Genomic DNA, 18,245 nt, shown 5'->3' on the forward strand with positions numbered 1-18,245 from the left:
TAGCAGCTTTCTGGCAAAGCCAAGACACAGTTGAGTGCGTCTCTCTGATAGAGTGCACAATCCGAGAGTGCAGAGAGCCTCTGGGTACCCTGAGTACCTCTGGCCAAGTATGATTTTACAAGCCCGTTTCTGCGTGCTTTCCAGCCTTTTAGCCTGGTCTGTAGTCAGGGAACTGTGCCAGACGGGGCATACTCCAGCACCGGGCGTATGTAGCCTGTGTAGATGGAAACCAGTTCTGGGTCTTGGACACCAAATTTCTTTAGGCGACGCAGAGCAAAAAGCTTCCTGTTCGCTGAGGTCAGCATGTGGTCCACCTGACTGTCCCAATGCAAATTACTCTGGATGGTGACCCCCAGGACCTTGACAGTGTCACAGACTTCCAGGATGTTATTTTTTGTGCAATCTGAACAAAGGAATTACATCTGCCTATATCAATGAAAAATAAAAGTGCTTGCAGGATTCCTAAAGAAAACATTAAACAAATGTAAAAAAAAAAAAAAAAAAAAAACACAGATGGTGAACATTCTCAGATCATTTTAACTTGGATTTCACATTATTCCAGTTTGTATGTCAGTGCTTATTTTTTAATGTCAAGGTTTTTGTGGAGGAAGACGAGCTGGTCAACATGCCCAGCTTTCAGGACACTTCTCTGTGCGGTAACAATGTCTCCTGCGGAGGAGAAAACTCTTTCCGCAGAGGCGCTCGTGCCAGGAATGCACAGGAAACGCTTTGCTACTCTGGATAGCTGAGGGTACTCATGTTCGTGTTCCTTCCACCAACTGAGAGGATTTTCTGGGAGTGGCAAAGGGGTTTCTTCTCTAAACCTCTTAATCTCAACTGCAGCAGCATCATGTGCAGATTTTGGTGCAGCATTGTCTTTGGCAGAGGCAAACGTAGCTCCAAGCAAGTCAGCCAATGCACATGAGCTCCTTGGTCTCTTTATGGGTGGCTGGGGGGCAGGGGCAGGGCCATCCTCGTAGTTGGGTGGGTGATCAATCTCCTCTGACTGGTCAGTCTCCTCCACCGGACTGTCTACCTCCTCTTGCTGCTGAAAAACATCAAAGAATCAAATCAAACTAGTATTAATTTTACAGTAAATTTACATTAACTACCACAACACAATCTGAGCCTAAATTCATCCTATTGCACATTTCTATTTTTGCACATAATTATCCAAGTCCAACTATTAAAACTAAATGGCCATCAATATCTTTCATTTGTATGTATTTACTTTGATTTATACACTTATAACCTTTAATGTATGTAATACAAACAAATAGCCTAATTTATTAATTTATTTACTTACATTCTGTTGCTTCTTTATGGCAGCCACCACAGCATCAGTCATTTTGGAATAGGTCCCATTGGTCTCTGCTTCAGAGAGAAAGGGTAGATCCTTAAACCTAGTATCACGAGCTGATGCCATGCACAGTGTCTCCCTCTCATTTGCATATCTCTTTCCCAGATCTTGTGTTATAGCAGCCTTGGTGTCCTTCACTGTCTGTGTGTCATCCAGGCTTTCTTCTGTGCCCATGACAAGCTTGGCATAAAGTGGTGCAATGATAGACAGAGTGGACATGCTCTCCCTGACATTACCAAGGTGGCATCCTTCATCGGCTTGAGTGCCATGAGCACTTCCTCAGCACGTGATGTCAGCCTCGCTCAATGTGAAGATATCCTTTTCACTCTTTCTGACCTCTGTTGAAAGGAGTGCTGCATAGATGGCTGGTTGTTGTTCTAAAAATCTTTCAATCATGTCATAAGAGCTGTTCCACCTTGTGACAACGTCTGTGATTAACCTGTGTTTTGGTAGCTGGAGCAGGTATTGTTTGTGTTTTAGTTGGTGGCTGGCTATGGTGCTGCGTCTGAAAAAGGTTGTAACACATCTGATCCTGCTGAGTAGTCGCTCGACTGTTGGCAATTTCATTGCTTTCTGCGAGGCGAAATTCAGGCTGTGTGCCAAACATCGTACGTGGGTCATGTCTGCAAGTCCAGCCGCGACATACATATTGGATGCATTGTCTGTTACAATGACGGGATCTTTCGCTTCCAATCTCCATTCAGTAACGGCCTCCTTTAGTAACCCTGCGATGTTCACTCCTGTGTGGCTGTCATGCATCGCTCTTGTTTGTAGCACATACGATTCCAGCTTCCACTCATCCGTTATGTGATGAGCTGTTATGGTTACGTACGATTCAGTGGCTCTCGATGTCCAAGCGTCGCATGTCAAAGCGACTCTCTCAGCTGAGCTGAGAGATTCCAGCACCCTCGTTTTTACCTCCTTGTACAACGTGGGCACAGCGATGTCAGTGATGTGTTGTCGGGAGGGTATGGTGTAACAAGGCTCCATTGTATTAACCATGTTACGGAAGCCTTCATTTTCTACAACACTGAGAGGGCGCATATCTTTGCAAATGAAATAAAGTATTGACTGAGTTATTTTGGTTGCACGAGTTGAGGTTGGTGGTAACTTCGCTGTGTGAACTTGCTGTTCCAGAGTGAGTTGAGAGGGATCCACTCGTCGTTTAACGTTAGCCGTTTGCTGTTCCGTTAGCTTACGAGAATGGTGTCTTGCTAAGTGTGCTCTCAGATTTGTTGTGTTCCCCGAGTATTTGGTTTTGGCATGGCACATTTTGCAAACGGCATGGCTCTTGTCGATCTCCTTAATGCCTTCTTTATTGTGGAAGCCAAAATGAGCCCACACTTCAGCTCTGTACGCCGCGGGAGCCGGTCTAAATCCTTCGGATTCAGCCATCGGTGGTAACATTAGGCCTACTAGTCGTTTGCTAACGGTAGCGGTGTGCCCTTACGCTACTTCCGGTCTCAGTTTACGTTGTTACATTGGAGTGGAAAAGTCAAATGGCTGAAGCTAGATTACAACACTGCTATCTAGCAGTCGGGGGTTCAAACACAAAATGAACCACTGTCTGCCACAAATCTTTGCATGTAAACTATTAATTAAAAATCGATAGTGTTTTTGAGAATCGATACAGTATTGCAAAACATATGGCGATACTCAAGTGTATCGATATTTTCTTACACCCCTACCATTCACAGTACATTTTTATGGGTTAGTGCTGTGAGATTGTGCTAGCTACTTTACATGAACCTTGTACGGCGATCAATGAAGGCTAACAGCACAGTACCACTTACTTCTTGTCACTTGTACCACCACTGTAATGAACTAAAAAAAAAAAGCTACAAACTACCTTTTCTATGAGATATGTGTCGTCGAGATCACATGCATACACTGCTGGCGACATTCTACAGCTCGGTTTTGTCCTCCGTACTATATAGCTAGCTAGCTATGGCACGTCCTCACCTCTGTAACGTTATTTGTTGTCCTCCGTGTGTCTATACATCTGTATCGGTGGTTGTAGCTGTGTGTCCTTAGATCCTACTCATGCGTGCAGGATGGCATCCGTACGCGCTAACTAGGTTAACTAAAGTAGGCACTCCGTATGCGCTAACTAGGTTAGCTAAAGTAGGCGAAACGCGAACACGTTAGGGTTAGGTAAAGTAACATTAGGCGATAAAACTGTGCTTAAAAATGTTGTGCCGTACCACCTGTGCATGTGTCCTACTAAATGAAGCACCACCTGCGTATGCGTCCCACCAAACCTCCCTCAAAGGTTGTCCGTGAGTGACTGAGTGAGTGAGTGACCACAATTTGCCACGCATAGCCCACGGCGCCAGTTCATGTGTGCCATGGGAAAAAATTAATTTAAAAAAATCAGTTTTCCAGTTTCAAACATGTATTTTTGTGAATATTATTATTATTGTTGTTGTTGTCATTAAGTTATTTATTATTTCTTATTATCTATTCTCAGTAAATTAATTATATATTTATTATTTTATTCCTACTACATGATCTCAAAGAGTAAGACTTTATCTAGCGAGCTTCCCTGTCCATAAGAATTTGGTGGTGAAACAAACTACAATGTGCTCTGACGCATGACTAGGTGACACACACTCACTCGTAATAACGCATTAGCTATTGACACAGCCTCATTAGAGGTCCAAGCAGCGAAGCTGGTGGAACCCTATCGTATCTGTTATGTTATGTTTCTGTTGTCACTTCACTTTCTAGTTGATAATCTGTTTCTCTCCTGCACGATCTTTGTTTCAGTTTATAGTATGGGCGTGGTTTCCTCTAACTCTCTTCCCTCAGCTGATCACTCTCACCTGTTCTGGCCGCATTCTCATGCACTGGTTAATCACTCATTTCATTCACCTGTTCCCTGTTTGCATTCTCACGCTCTGTTCAATTATCTCTCATTTCACTCACCTGGTTTGCTTAGTATATATTCTCTGTTCCCCTGCTCTTCTGTGCCAGATTGTGCCTCTGTGTACGGTGCCTTTCCAGCGGTTTTCTCTTGTTAGTTTGTCTTGTGCTTGATCTTGCCTGTTTTCCCGACCACCGATTTTTGCCTGCTGTCTTTGCTTTGTTGATTTCCTGTTTGGACCTTCGCCTGTTTCTCGACTTTGATTTTGCCTTCTGTTTTTGCACTTTTGCCCCAGTGGATTTTCTGGTTTCGATCTGTTGCACGAACTGACTACAAGACTGCCTGCTGTATTGGTTACCGTTGCATTAAACATCTCCTATGGGAGTTTCGCCACATCGCTGTCTTGAGTCTGCATTTGGGTCCATCCAACTTTGACCCGTGACATGTTAGGATTATTATTAGGGGTCCAAGCAGCAAAGCTGCTGGAACCCTATTGTATTTCTTAGGATTATTAGGGGTCCAAGCAGCGAGGCTGATGGAACCCTATTGTATCTGTTAGGATTATTATTATTTTTTTTTTTATTCTTATTTTTCTTCGCTAAAAGTGTCTGAGGCTCAGCAACCATGTCCTAGAGCAACCAAATTTGGTAGGTGGGTTCCTAAGGCCCCCCAGTACTCAGGCACTATAAATCATCTATGTCAAAGGGTCATGTTTAAAAGGTCATAACTCCCACACCATAAGTCAGATCAACACAAAACCTCATCGACCGATGCATCTGAATGTGCTCTACAACTTTGCTATTGGGACCACCTATGTCCACCATATTGTTTGCCCGCCATTTGGACTTTTTTATTAGTTTCAGTGTGGAAGAGCTGTAGCTCCAAATCTAAAGTGTTACGACATCTAGTAAACTCCTTTACGGCAAGCGGCTAGAAGACATCCATGGCGACGCAACCAAGTAATCCGACACCGTCGGGTCTAGTTTTTATCAGTGAGGGGAGGGTCTGAACTTCATAATGGACGATATTATCTATCTGGGCATTCATAAAAATATTCTTTCACCACTCAAAAATCGTATTCCGTCATAGCAACAAGATAAACCCGACAATAGCCCTAAGATATGCCAATACGGGAGTGAAAACGCTGCTCACTGAGTAACGAAATAAACGAGACACCGTTTTAAAAAATTATACCGTAGGCTGTGTCCCAAACCGCATACTTCCATGCTCCACACTACCGTGCTCCGGAATATGCACTCCAGGCAATGCTTGGGACTATGCACTCTGAACCATGGAAGTGCGGTAGCACGGAGAAACGGTTAAATGTGTGGGATGCACTTTGTGACGACATCTGGACATAACCTTTAACCTTTGCTGAAACTATCGGTGAAATTCCGGTAGTAAACCTGAGGGGAATAACATGAGAGCATTTATTTCATATTGTATTTATTTCGTATTTATTCAAGCGGACTTGACGCCGTTACCTATTTAAATGCAAGTCCTGTAAAGAATTACACATAACTGTCTAAATGGAAAAAAAACAACTTAATACATATACATTTTAGTTATATTGATACGACCTCTTTTACGATATCGACTAGGAACACGCTTGGAATTCCTTAATCGCGACTATTATTAAGTACATTGGTACAAATGCCGCTTCACAGTTTCCAACTGTACTCCTAATGGCTATTTTGCTTCCTGCGACTTGGGTGACAACTGTGAATATGTAACGGATCGCTAGAAATGCTAGTAGGGACAAGCCTTTTTCAATTAACCTGAAATACACAAGACGGGACACTTAATCTTAGCTGTAACTATCGGAGAAATTTAGATGGTAAACCTGAGGGGAATAATGTTAATTCGTTAGTTCGCTAGCTGAATTGGTACTGTATAAGTAGGCTGTGTTACTGAAATACTCTGATATAACCAGTTATCAGCAACATTTAATCGGCATAGCTCATCCGTTAAATTGAATTCTCCATTTTTGCTAGCGTTTGTATGCCAGAACAGAACCGGATGTCGACGTTTTTCAGTGAACAATCTACCCCATAATAAAGTTGCAATTGCACTGTAAACAATCATGTGTTGTGTTTTCATTATTTTCGCGCTGTTTACCAGCGCGTGAACAACTGGGTATGCAGTAAGTTAGGCGACAGAAATGGAGCCCGTTATGTTCGTGATGGTCATGCTAGTTTTCATGGGGTGGTACATTTCACATGAAACGGGGAAAAGATTGGCTGTGGTGAGGAGACAGCGACTGATCGTCGAAAACGGGATCCGACGAAGGCAGGCTATCCGGAGAGCGGCAGCAAGGAGACGAGCATTACTGAGAAGGATTGCGCTTGCCAGCACCGATATAGGTAGTCAATATAGCCAGCTAGCTAGCTACACTGGTTCACATTACATATACTTAAACTTACAAAAAAACTAACATTTACCTCACATATTGCGTTACTCATTCACTCTATCACTTTACAAACTCTTCATCATGTACCGTTTCAAGAATTGCATAATTTAAATTTCCAATCTGCACCACTGTCAGTACTAAACAAAAAGAAGACCGACCCCTTGAAGTAACGTAAAGTATTTATTTACTTTGTCAATTTCTCTCTAGGGAGAAAGCCTTGCAAGGTATGGCAGGATTAATGTCAGTGTCCCGATCCTCACAAAATTTTTTGATGAGGACCAGGATCTCCGGCCAGACTTTCGTTTGTCCAGACGGGCAATCCGGAGTCTCTTAAGAATGCTCCCCAACATGAGGGACCATGGCTGGGGCTACACACTAGATGCCCTCACCTTTGTGTACTGGCTGGCCTGTGGGACATCCTACCGTGTGGTGTCAGAGGTGTTTGCTGTCCCACGCAGCACAGTACACAGGATGGTCCATGCCATTGCAGATGACCTGATTTCCATCCTGCCGAGAGTCATACACCTCCCTGAAACAGGAGACCTGGAAGCCATTGGAGAGGGGTTCTGTCGGCTGGCAGGACATTCAGCGTTCAGGAAGGCTGTGGGAGCCATTGATGGGTGCCACATACGATTGAAGCCACCTGGAGGAGTCACTAGACAGTGCTATTCGCTTATATCACGCCGTCGCCATTTTGAAATTTTCCTGTGCGAAAACGAGGCTATGGTGGGAAGTGTTCTAGGAGCGGTGCTTACATGAAGCAGAAAAGCGATTTGAGTCGGTGACGCTACTATGGCATATTGTTGTGTACCACGCTGTAAGTCGTATAAAAGACGAGAATGTGATCAAGACTTGTCTTTCCATCGATTTCCGAGTAACCCGGACACCCGTCGCCAGTGGATTGCCAAGATAAGGAGAGATGTTGGACCTTATTTTCAGGTGATGTAACGAGCTAGCTAAGCTAGCGTCTAAGTTAGCTAACTTATCGTTAGCTTACCCTGATAATAACCTCCAAAAGTTCGTAAGATTAATTTACACATCAACACTCACCTTAACACATCTCTCATCTCAGATCACAGACAACACAAGAGTGTGCTCCAAACACTTTTCCTAGGACTGCATATTAAGATCGCTTACCGGTTTGAACAAACTGAAAAACGGGAGTGTGCCGTCTTTGTTTATATGGTGTCAGCCCAAGACCAGAAGGACAATTCAACGCTTCCAGAGGTAACTGTCATCTGACATTAGCCAAATCATTTCCGTATCAGCATGAAAAAGATAAATGCATTTAGATCAAACCTACTAGACTATGCGTAAAAAAACCAACTTTCGTAAATCTCTCTCAATTTGTGTCGACAGTGCTGTTGAAAGGATACAGCAACTGGATAGAGGGGTACATTACTGATATCGAAGGTAAGTTAACGATTTTGCCATCCGTAGGCTATGCCGGTGTGCTAGCTAATCAGCAAACGGTGTCATAAAATTTTTCCCGACCGTGAAAACTGCCTTGTTTACATTTTGGACATTTGTGGCTAGTGGGTAAATCTATCGCTGTTTTCGTCGCAGTACTGTTCACACAAATTGAGAGATGCATTTATTATCTTTTTCATGCTGATACGGAAATGATTTGGCTAATGTCAGCTGACAGTTACCTCTGGAAGCGTTGAATTGTCCTTCTGGTCTTGGGCTGACACCATGTAAACAAAGACGGCACACTCCCGTTTTTCAGTTTGTTCAAACCGGTAAGCGATCTTAATATGCAGTCCTTGGAAAAGTGTTTGGAGCACACTCTTGTGTTGTCTGTGATCTGAGATGAGAGATGTGTTAAGGTGAGTGTTGACGTGTAAATTAATCTTACGAACTTTTGGAGATTATTATCAGGGTAAGCTAACGATAAGTTAGCTAACTTAGACGCTAGCTTAGCTAGCTCGTTACATTACCTGAAAATAAGGTCCAACATCTCTCCTTATCTTGGCAATCCACTGGCGACGGGTGTCCGGGTTACTCGGAAATCGATGTGAAGACAAGTCTTGATCACATTCTCGTCTTTGATACGACTTACAGTGTGGTACACAACAATATGCCATAGTAGCATCACCGACTCAAATCGCTTTTCTGCTTCATGTAAGCACCGCTCCTAGAACACTTCCCACCATTGCCTCGTTTTCGCACAGGAAAATTTCAAAATGGCGACGGCGTGATATAAGCGAATATCAACAGGAAATTGTTTCCATCAATTATCCTGCAGGCTGTCTGTGACTCCTCCGGGAAATTCCTGGATGTCTTTGTGGGTTTCCCGGGGTCTGTTCATGACTCACGGGTCCTGCGGAACAGCCCCATATATGTACAGCAGCTGTATCCTCCCCGTGGATACATGCTGCTTGGTGATGGAGGGTATCCCTGCTTGGAGGATCCAATCCACCTCATAACCCCCTACAGGGAGCCTGTCCAGGGGCCGGTGGAGGCCCGCTTTAACCGGCATCAGTCCAAAGCTCGCTCCATAATTGAGCGAGCTTTTGGACTGATGAAGTCCAGATGGAGGAGCATCTTCTTTTCATCCCTGGAGGTGCACCCTTCATTTGCACCGAAGGTTATTGCAGCCTGCGCTATCCTTCACAATGTCTGCCTGGCTGCTGACGATGTCCTGGAGGAAGACAGAAGACCACTGTCAGAAAATGACCCTGACCCAGTACCCATCCTTAGGGGGGAGATGCCGGGACAGCACCTGAGGGCAAGACTGGCGGAGGAGGTGTCAGCCCCAGATGTGTGTCCTGCTGGTCTGCAAGACCACATTTATTGGCGCTCTGATGTAGCATAAAATGTGTTTTTTTCAATTCGCTTATTTTTTTCAAAATTTTTTATTAGTACCTTCCCTGTAGCGCATTATTTGCTACATACTTTTTTTTTTGCCATATAGCTTATTGTTTGTAAATGTTGTTCCATCTCTCCATCCATGTCCATGTCCCTCTTTCTCTTCACAATAATTAAATTGTTTTTAGCAGTTCACTCGATTGTGACCAATTAAGTATGGTAATCTGTTCATTTAAATACTTGTTGCTTATCAGAAGTTACACATCTTTTAATTAGCAATTTAAAAACTTTTAGAATTTACCTTTTTTTTGGTTGCCACTTGACACGCAAACCACTGATATTTGATAAAAAGCTGTACTTGTGTAACATGAAAAACAGATTAAATTACTTCTATGAGGACAGAGATTTACAGCAAGTATAGTATGTAATTTAGCCGTGTAATAATGACAAAACTAACACAGCTGCTTAAAATAATTATTTATTTATGTATTTTTCAAACACGGCCAGAAAGTGGCCCAGAAACTCCCTCCTCTCCTCTCTCTCAAGGGCTTCTCTCCTCTCCTCCCTCTGCAAGGCTTCCACTTCCCTCTGCCTCTCCCTCTCTAGTGCCTCCCTCTCTCTCTCCTCCTCCACCTCAGCCTGCCTCTGGAGGAACTCCAACACGTCGGAGTTCCTCCGTTTCCTGCTGCCGCCTGCCCTTTCCTGCCTTCTGCTTTGAGGGGAGACCACCACTGCATCCCCTTCACCACTGGCTGAGGCAATCAGGACAGGAGGCGTAATGGACGGCCTCCCCCCGATTGCCTCATCCATCATGGCAAACCACCGCCAGGATGCAGCAGTGGTCTCACCCCCTTCAGTGCTGACCCCTGTGGGGGGGTTCTTTAGCACCTAAAGAGACAAGCAATGGTATACTGACCACAAATGCCTTTCAAATTTTATTAACTACATAAAGTAAACAAGCAAACGTACATTGACAAAATATAATCGATCATCATTATACCCACAAAATTCATTGAAACAGATTCTCTTTTTGAAATACTGACCATGTCACACTTCATATGTACACATTACAGATACATACCTTGTACTTTTTTTCAGGTTTTCCCATTTTTTCTTCGCTTGGGCAGCCGATACCCTCCCTTGCAGGCCTGTGTTACTGATAAACTGCCTGCAACAGAAACAATTCCGGATATAAGAAAAAACAAACAAATTATCTAATCAGATTGTAATTATATATTTATTTCATAAGTACTTACTCCCATCCTCCCTTGGCGGCATTTCTTTTGCCCGTGAAGAGGGCCTCATTGTCCCGCCGCCAAAGCACAAGGGATTTTGTGTCATCATCTGTCCCTAGTGTCACATATGGAAAACCAGGTGATGATACGATATGATATAGTTTATTGTCCCCTTAGGGAAATTTATCTTGGGCTCAGTATTGCGGCATTTAACAAATGTCATTCTACATTTTATATTATCCATATGTACATACATTCAAGTGCTGTTAATGAAATAAAAATAAATAAATAAATTCATTAATTAAAAATAATGTTAATCGCAATATATATCGCATGTGCTGTCCTACTTCCATGCACTTTAAATGATTTCTCAATAATAACATCTTTGCCTGTACAATCAGTTTACTAAACCCAAAAACAAGGGTGAGGCTCACTTCAGTTTTCTTGTTTACTAACTATGAATTCTCCCTTGAATATGATGGAGTGGTGCTGGGATGTCTTTCGTGGTATCATATGACAGGCGTACCACTTTAACCGGTTTTAGGCTGAAACTTTGACATGGTAGAACCAAAAAAAAAAACACAGTAATATAGAATACTTTCTTAAAGTGTAATTCTAGCTAAGTGGGTCGATATTCAGCCAGGTAGCAAGTAAGAGCACATGGGAATAAATTCGTAATAAATATTATGAATATTAGTTTAATAATATTCACGTCCATCTAGCTAAATCGCTACTATTATTGCCTTTGTATGGATAGCAAGATAGCTAGTTAACGAACTGGAGATTGGTAGCTCCGGTTAGCCACATTATTCAGCTGGCTATATTACCATTGTGCTGTACCACATGTTTTCAAACTTTTAAGAATTTTAGCATACAAACTGTTGATAAATTACTTACATTTGTAGAAAGCCTCAGGAGGAACAACCTCACGCCCGTCATCCGCTATTGTCCTTGTTCTTCTAACAGTTTTTCTCGAAATGAATTATGGGATTTTTCCCAGTCGGAGCATGCACGGATGCACACTTCAAATTTTGATCAAACGGAGTGCGCATCCGGGTACTTTATCCGTGCTCCACACTACCGAACTTCGGTTTGGACTCGCACTCTAAGATGGAGGCATGCTCGCTATGCGCACTCGGTTTGGGACACAGCCCATGTCATTCTTCAGTCAATATCTGGGACTATATATTGAATAAATATACAACATTACCGTTGGTTTTACGCGTAGAGATGTCCCTTTTGAGAGTGAGTGGTCATATATTGTCTTGGACAATCCCTTTTTGAAATATATGCTCATCTGTGATGCCTGGGTACCTTCAAAAATAGCTCTGCGTAATATCACACCCGTTGTTTACGGCGTTGTCGCCCTTTTTAGGACAGCCTGGCTTGATTGACATTTCATTTATTTAGTAGGTGAGAGTATAAGCTTTCTAACGATGTATAACATGTCTGATTTTGCTTTTGGAATAGGGTTTTATCAGTCATTGTAACTGAAAATTTTCTTATCATCGCGTTCACTTATGAATTCACTCTGGGGTAGCAATAAAAGACGCTGCACCTAACGAAGCGTTGTCAAGGATTTTTCATAATGTCTTGGAAAATACTATTATTACTGAGGACTTCTGGGCATAGCTAAGCCGTATGATTGCTGATAGACCTATCTGACATCGTTTTCTGGAGCAAAACAGAAGCGGACAGGACTGTATCATTGCTTTACTGTCTCCGTCTCTATCTACTGAACACATAAAATTTCATCATTGCTATGCTGCAATTACTAATATTGAATATAAACAAAAGACGCAATGCTGTAGTCTGCCAATGTCGAAATAAATAATACGGTACTCTGCGGGCAGCACTCAGGTAGCAGGGATGGCGAGTTGATATTTCGTTTTTTGTTTTTTTCAATGTCATGTTTCTTATTATTCTATCTGTCTCTGAGGCGCTCTGAAATGTGCATTCTCTGCTACGCTGAGCAATGGATTGGAATTTGTGCCTGACGTAGTGTTGCACAGTATACTGAAACTTCAGCACTTTTTCGGTACTTTAAAAAAAACGGTTCGGTATTAGAATTTTCTGACGTTCAGTACTTTTAAGGCAAATGTAAAAGCCAGGGAAATGTGTCTCCCGCATTACTGATTGAGAGGATGAAAGGTGTAATTTGTCAGAATCTTCGCTAGATGGCAGTAGCAACTAGGGTAGTCAAGTCAGGTGATGTGCGCTTGTGCATTCAACCCATTCAACCTCGTTGATACAGCGCAAGCTTCGACTCAGTTCACTTCGGTAGCGATAGGTGTTCTAATTTGGAAATATTTTATTATAGGAAGATGCTGTATTGTTATTAAAATATGCTGTCTTTAGATCTATTTTAAAGTGAAAGACCTGTTTAAAGGTTATTTAGTTTACAATTGTTTAATTTTTAAAATATATTTAATATATTTTTCTATTGTTTGGTGTTGTAAGACTATAGGCCTATGCTTATTAATATGTTGAACAGGCTTCAACTTAAAGGTTGTTAATAAACCAGGTTGTTAATAAACCATGAAATCGAAAATGAGGTCAATCCTTGTGGACATTACGTTTCTGATCTATTAAGGTAATTTCAGTGTCGTCAGGTACCAATTATCAAATCAGTATTGTTTAAGTTTCAAGTATCGTTTCAGTATCGAGTATTGTGATACTAAACCTGGTATCGGTATCAGTCAAAATTTTAGTATCGTGACAACACTAGTCTGATGCCTTTCTTAGTTGCGGCGCAAAAGCATTGGCGCTCTACATACACGCCGGGCCATCTAAGTGTTACGACATGCCATCTAAGTGTTACGACATAGTAAAGGCCTTTACGGCAAGCGGCTAGGACACATCCATGGTGACGCAACTAAGTAATCCGACAGCATCTCTTAGCACAAAATTGGCCATAAGTCCTAAATATTTTATACAATCATCATGATATTCAGTAGATATGTTGGGTGAAGGTATATGATCATGAGGACAAAACCATTTTAAAATCGCTCCATAGGGGGCACGATAGTGCCAATGCTTGGACCCCTCTCAACGCCGCTTGCGGCTTTAATTATTTCTTATTATCTATTCTCAGTAAGTTAAATGAATTGTATTTTCTTATTTTATTCCTACTACATGATCTCAAAGAGTAAGACTTTATCTAGCAGAGCTCATGAGTGAATCAAGTGTAACGTTAGATTAAATTAAATTGACTGGATGAAATGCGTAACGTGAGGCTTCCCTGTCCGTAAGAATTCCGTGGTGAAAAAAACTGCAGTACGCTTTCGTGCAGGTCACCTGCGCTAACTGTTGGTTGATTCACTTCTCCAACAGCAATCCTTCTCTCATGTTATCACGACAAAGCTAGATAACATGGCTTATAATGATCTACGTTAGAAGTGTTTTATCAGGGTTTTTTACTGTCTGGTTAGCTTGCTACGATGACGTGTGACTAGGTGACACGCTCGCTTGCAATAACGCATTGGCTATTGACACAGCATCATATAGCCTAGTAGCTAATATCATTATCTCAGATAAAAAAGAAATGTGTGCTGCATTCAATCACCATTTTATTTCGGCTGGTTATTTATTTGAGAATACAGCGATGTCCTCTGGAAATGTAGATGCTACACTGCTTATATGCTCACTGCCACTTCAAAAAAGCTTGCTAGCCAGCTAGCTTGCGAAAGTTAACCAAATATGTTAGCTATCTAGCTCGTTTGATAATGAGGATTGATGAACATAGTGGTCGTATAATCGCAGTTAATTAAAAACTTTCATTGTTCATTGTTGAGTATTGTTGAGAAAAACATGCAATCTGTGTGGAAGTGCACATTTAAATATACATTCACGGCTCCACACTAACTTTTTATATTGGTTGCACTGGTGCGCCTAACTTTTTCATTTATGTGCACCAGCACATAATTTATGTGCACCCAAAATTTTTCACCGCGCCTTTTGGCGCCGCAATAATACATTTTAAGCGTTACCTTTTTTTGTCAGTTCCCATACACATAATTTCTTAACACGTTATCTAAATGATTGTAAACTAGGGCTGGCCCCATTGTCCATGTTGACAATGGACAATGACATGTAGTAACACTGGTATGGTCCTTTAACCAAGACTGCAGAGTCATCAAAATTATTTGTATTAATGTTAGCTAGCATTTAGCAAGCTTTAGTGTTCACCCAACTAATGTTAGTTTAAATAGCTAATGAAAATGTTAACTTTTCACTCTTGACAGAGATGGGTTCAGAAAAATTATTTTAAAAATGAAGGCTAGAGGAGGAGGAGGGAGAAACTGCACCACAGATAGGTTGCCATAACAATACTGTTATAGTAACAGTTATAGTTAACAGTTCTAACATTGTGTTCAGAAATTAGGGCATTTTCGATTTCAGGCACCAGTGACTTGAAAGCCCTTAACTTATGTTTAGAATTTCTATGTGATTATCCCCAAATCATTTTGATAGCATAAAGGTTTTCCTGTATCTGAGACCATTACTTCAAAAATGGTTTTAGTTTGGGCTCCTTTTGCCTTCTGTTCATTCTCTCTGTTGCTGGTACAATTTGACGCAAAAAGAGGCGTACAGATTTAATTTTCATCTGGAGACACGCCCAAAAGAAAAATAAATAAGTAAAATTGCCGTAACACAAAAGTATAAAGTGCATGAAGCCTGCCTGTGCAGCAAAATTTATTAACCTCTTCGTAGTTACAATACAATTTAATAAATAGTACAAACAATCTACCCACATAGTACAATGCGCTCAGTAGGCATGAAAATTTTGTGTGTGTGCTGTGATAGGCGAAATACCACGTCAGTGGCAACAGGATGTTGTACAGTACTGCTGCAAAAAATCCTGTAGTTAGCCAGCTACTAGATGCAGTGTCACAGTTTGTCAGATGAATTTAAAGCTCTATTGGAGCTCGCCCCCGTGGTTTCATGTCATTGCTCTGCGATTACCGGTTTACCATGGTCCCTCACATTTAGGTGGCCCAGTGCGCATGCTCTGGTGGCAGAACGCCCCATAGTCAAACAGGCCCCACAGATTGGCTTCAGCCAATGAGCTGCTCCCATAGGAATTCATGAAACGGGTAAGTGGAAGCTGTCTTTAGTTTTTGTATATCTCGATGGTCCACACATAGATAGTTATGACAACTAAAAAGAATATCACTTAACAGTTGGGCAAAGTGAGCTACTTTGAACCATTGGCATTAAGAATAATGATTACCGTAATTAAGATTAGTATTATCAGTGCACTTTAATCAACAAAATTTGCATCATTTGAGACATTTGTATGTATATATTTCCTTTACTCATACAGAGAAATCCCATTCAGACCAGAGTCTTTTACAAGGGAACCCTGAGTACAGCAAGGGGCAGATACATAAATACAATAAAGCCGCCATTTGCCACCTGCCAGTGGAGACTAGCTCTTTGAACTCGTGGTTGGTGTGTTGTGTATAGTGATCTCATAAAAAAACACATTTTCAATGTACAAAAATGCCAAGTTACTCACACATACAAAGCACTGTCTAAAACTCATTCATTCAAACTGGCAAAATCTAGGCCTGCCATTAAAAGTATTGATATCAAAATGACGCCAGGTTACTGTACTACAAACTAGGCTATATCTATCTTGCCAAAATTAAAGAAGCTGTATTCCAAAACAATGCTACCGAATGTTTTCTAAATTGTTTCAAGTCACTTGGTTTTTATGAGATATCATATCTCTTTGCAAAGTGTTTGTTATAAGAAAGTGAGAACAGTAATGCATATAAATGTAGACGATGAGAAGTCTGCGTACACATAGGTACAGCGAACACGCATACAGTGTAGGCAGTGCCGGATGTACACAAGTTAGATGGGGAGGCAGAGCGAGATTTTGGGGAGGCCAAGTTGAGGACATGATTCGTGATGAACAACGGAGTGGGGCTGGGTGTAAAAATGTGAAGTAACCGTTTAAAGGAGTAACATGGTGGTTTTCACACTTTCTCGGTTTTATGTGCTATTTGCACAAGAGGCGTTGAAGAAACACGATGAGTAAAGTATTAAATATGTCCGTTCTTTATTTTTGGAGAAATATGCGCTTTAAATTTATCATCCTATTTTTAACCGGTTGAGAATGTTACTTAGTGCGTCACAAGTACAGTAACCACTCCCCTTTCCACACCCCGTAAAGAAATCTGCCTGGAGACACCGTCCTGCTACAAGTGTGCTGTGAAGTTTAGGTAGCAAACAACAAGGCTGAATCCTTCTGACGTATTTACATAGAAACTATATGCTCAGATCGCCTAGTTTCTCACACTGTGGCCAAGCGGAATCGATAACGTTTCAGAAAATATAAACTTTAAAAGGTTTAATTCAATCTTCTACTGGGACTTTTGCCGTTTATTGAGGGTGTGAAAGAAAATTTCGGTGCCGCTGACTATAATCTAATGTTTTTCAGATTTACTGTTCGATTGAGCAAGTATCATTCAAAGTACATTTTTATGGGTTAGTGCTGTCCGATTGTGCTAGCTACTTCACATTAACCTTGTACGGCAATCAGTAAAGGCTAACCTTTTCTGTGAGAAATGTATTGTCGAGCTCACGCGCATACACTGCTGGCGACATTCTAAAGCTCCGTTTTGCCCTCCCTACTGTCAGTCAGATTGCTGTGACAGCTCATTCTAAACATAGACCGTGATTCTAAATCATATTTGGGGACCCATGGATAACTCGTGACTCACAGTTTGTGCTACTGGCTTACAGGCAAGACAATGCAAAAATTTGACTAACGTTAGGTTCACTTATTAGAGTGCCTTTTAGGGACTATTAGTCTCTGGTTGGTTATATTCATTTATAGCTAGCTACCTAATGTTAGCTAGCTGTGTAGTTAGCCGTGGATGAACAGAGAGGTCCGCCTACTGCTGAAGGCACGCGACGCTGCTTTCAGATCAGGTGACGCGCAGGCCTATAGTTCAGCCAGGGCTAACCTGAAAAGGGGCATCAAGAGGACCAAGCACAGCCACAAGCTAAGGATTGAGGAGCACTTCACCTACAACTCCGACCCCCGACGCATGTGGCAGGGCATCCAGGCCATCACAGACTACAAACCCACCTACACCTCCCCCCCAACCAGCGACACCTCCCTCCCTGACGAGCTTAATAACTTCTACGCTCGCTTTGACAGGGACAACCAGGAGGCGGCCATCAAGGCTGTACTCCCTGCAGACCACCAGCCCCTTACACTCGCCCCCACCGACGTGTGTGCAGCACTGAGCAGGATCAATGCACGCAAGGCTGCTGGCCCTGATGGCATCCCCGGACGCGTGCTCAGGGCCTGCGCTGGCCAGCTGACTGAGGTCCTGACTGACATCTTCAACCTGTCACTGGCCCAAGCAGCTGTCCCCGCGTGCTTCAAATCCACCTCCATCGTGCCGGTGCCGGAAAACTCCTCTGCAGCGAGCCTAAATGACTTCCGCCCTGTTGCACTCACCTCCACCATTATGAAGTGCTTTGAGAGGCTGGTCCTGGCTCATCTCAAATCCTGCCTACCACCCACACTGGACCCCTTCC

At 42.3% G+C, this 18,245-nt stretch overlaps 1 protein-coding gene and 1 long non-coding RNA gene across 9 annotated transcripts in view; one reads left to right on the forward strand and one right to left on the reverse strand.

Moving 5' to 3' along the window:
• The window catches only part of LOC118229842 (saccharopine dehydrogenase-like oxidoreductase), a 303,871-nt gene that overhangs the window by 7,788 nt on the left and 277,838 nt on the right, over positions 1-18,245 (forward strand). The gene's annotated exons all lie outside the window — the stretch shown is intronic.
• Positions 8,857-11,293, reverse strand: LOC118229857. The gene is made up of 3 exons (XR_004765754.1): positions 10,704-11,293; positions 10,529-10,615; positions 8,857-9,280 (listed from the first exon to the last, which is right to left on the reverse strand). It is a non-coding gene; the product is annotated as an uncharacterized LOC118229857 (long non-coding RNA).

Source organism: Anguilla anguilla, chromosome 6 (genome assembly GCF_013347855.1).
Source record: "Anguilla anguilla isolate fAngAng1 chromosome 6, fAngAng1.pri, whole genome shotgun sequence".
Classification (NCBI taxonomy): domain Eukaryota; kingdom Metazoa; phylum Chordata; class Actinopteri; order Anguilliformes; family Anguillidae; genus Anguilla; species Anguilla anguilla.